Below are 2,500 nucleotides of genomic sequence, written 5' to 3' on the forward strand. Positions count from 1 at the left end.
AGCAGGGAAGCACCGGCCCGCCGAGGGGCCTCTGCGACGTGTCCCGGGACGCCTCAGCGGGCGCTGCGTGCGGGTAGGGATGGGATCGGCAGCCGGAGCGCTGGCATCGCCCCGCGCTGCCTGCGGCGGAGAACCCCGAAGCCGGAGCCGCACGGGGCACCCCCGTGCCCCCCTTCGCTCTCACTCTCGCTCTCGCCGGGCCAACCCGCGCTCCAGCCACTAGCCGCCGGCGAGCCCGCTCTCCGCGCTTCCTGGCACCTGGGACACGCTCGCGGGGCTGCCAGGGAGCTGCCGGGAGGCCGCCGCACCAAGCGCGCTCCGGTGGAGAGAACCGGGACGGGACCGCTCCTGCCTGCCCTCACAGGCCGCCTCACCCCTCTCGCAAGTCGGCTGCATGCGCAGGGGGCGCCCGGGAGCCAGTCTCCGGAAGGTGAGTGGTTGCTCACCTCTCTCCCCTACAGTCGTACCGCTAAGTCAGGCGGCGCCGGAGAGCCAAAGGACACCCGCCCCTCCTACCGGGGAGGGGCGCGGGAATGGCCCACGTCTACGATGACGTAACTGGAGGCAGCGACGCAGAGCGACCCCTTTCGCCGCTCCAGAGGAAAGCCGGGGGAAACAGGTCTACCGGTCACCACCCAAGGGGCGGCCAAGTCTCGCCGGAGCCGGGTAGACCTGCTGACAGCGTGGGAGGCGGACCGGGAGACGCCTGCCACTTCCTCGCGCCTCCCGGAGCCCGGTCGACCGGCTGGCCGAGCCCCAAGCCCGGAGCCGGGTAGACCGGCACGCCGCGCGCCCCAGGCAGCCTCGCGGAGCCCGGTCGACCAGCTCGCCCCTCCGCGACCCCCGGATCCAGGTCGACCTGCTCGCCTCCGCGAGACCCAGCGGAGCCGCGTCGACCGGCTCGCCCCTCCGAGACTCCCGGAGCCGGTAGACCCTCTGGCCGCCGCCAAGGCAGCCTCCCAGGGCCCGGGGGCGTGGGCCGGCCGCTGCCACGGCGGACCCGCTGCGCCGGCCGCTACCGGGACGGCCCCCGCGCACCCCCGGTCGTCCGCCCCCCCCCCCCCCCCCCCCCGGCTCGAGCGCTTCGCTTGTTTGTTTGTTCGTTTCTTTCGGGGCAAGGGGTTCCGCTCGCTTCTTTTTGGGGTCGTGTTGTTTTTCGGGTTTGCTCTTGTTTCTTTGCGTTTCCGAGCACGCGCGTCTTTTCCCCTCCTTTTCCTGCCTTGCTGATTTTTCTCGGTTTTCTGTGTGGGAGCGCGGTGCCCCCCCCCCCCCCCCCCGCCCCGCCCCGCCCCGGCACGCGGTCCTACAGCAGGGGAAGGTGCTCACTTACGAATCTAGGTCTCTAGGTCTTGTCTGTCTGTCTGTCTGTCTGTCTGTCTGCCTTTTATTCCTTTCTTTCTTTTCCTCTTTCTTCCTTTCTTTCTTTCTTCTTGCCTGGCGCCTGCCGCCTTACCCCTCCCTTTCCTGGTGCCTGCCTTGCTCCCCTCGCACTGCTTCCAACGCCCCGCCTCAGCAGAAATCCCTGACCCCGGGCTGACCGGCGCCCCGAGGCAGCAGGGGGCCCGGGCGGGGGCACGCGCGCACACAAACACACACTCCACACAGGCGCCGTCAGCGGGGCAGGGCGGCACTGGCCCGCCAACAACCCGTGATACCGCGCCTGGCGCGCGCCCCCCGCCCCCCCCCCCCAACAAGGCAGCGGAGGGTGCTTGTGTGCGAACCCGCGCCGTTCGCGCTTTTTTTTTTTTTTTAATCGGTTCTCGCGCCGTCCGCCGCCGGCCCCCCCCGCGCCCCCCCCCCCCGCCCGCCTTTTCGCCGCCGCCAAGCCTGCTTGTTCCCTCACGTTCCCCGGCCGGGGCCGTTCCGTTCCGAAGCCTCGGGGTTCCGCGCGCCTCTGGGAGCCGAGGCGGAATCTTCGCGCCCCCCCCCCCACCCCCCCCCGCGCGCCCCCCCCCCCACCCCGCCCCGACCCCGTTCCGTTCCGAAGCCTCGGGGTTCCGCGCGCCTCTGGGAGCCGAGGCGGAATCTTCGCGCCCCCCCCCACCCCCCCCGCGCGCCCCCCCCCCCACCCCCGCCCCGACCCCCGTTCCGTTCCGAAGCCTCAGGGTTCCGCGGCCTCTGGGAGCCGAGGCGGAATCTTCGCGCCCCCCCCACCCCCCCCGCGCGCCCCCCCCCCCGCCACGCCCCGACCCCCGTTCCGTTCCGAAGCCTCGGGGTTCCGCGCGCCTCTGGGAGCCGAGGCGGAATCTTCGCGCCCCCCCCACCCCCCCCGCGCGCCCCCCCCCCCGCCACGCCCCGACCCCCGTTCCGTTCCGAAGCCTCGGGGTTCCGCGCGCCTCTGGGAGCCGAGGCGGAATCTTCGCGCCCGCCCCCCCCCCCCCCCCCCGGCGCGCCCCCCCCACCCCGGCCGCACGGCGACTCGCCAGCTTTCCTCCGGGCACTCAGGCAGGAGATTGCGCGCGTTGCCCTTTTCGCCGACATCTCCCTCCGTTGCCCCCCC

Source organism: Dromaius novaehollandiae, unplaced genomic scaffold (assembly GCF_036370855.1).
Source record: "Dromaius novaehollandiae isolate bDroNov1 unplaced genomic scaffold, bDroNov1.hap1 HAP1_SCAFFOLD_189, whole genome shotgun sequence".
Taxonomy (NCBI): Eukaryota; Metazoa; Chordata; class Aves; order Casuariiformes; family Dromaiidae; genus Dromaius; species Dromaius novaehollandiae.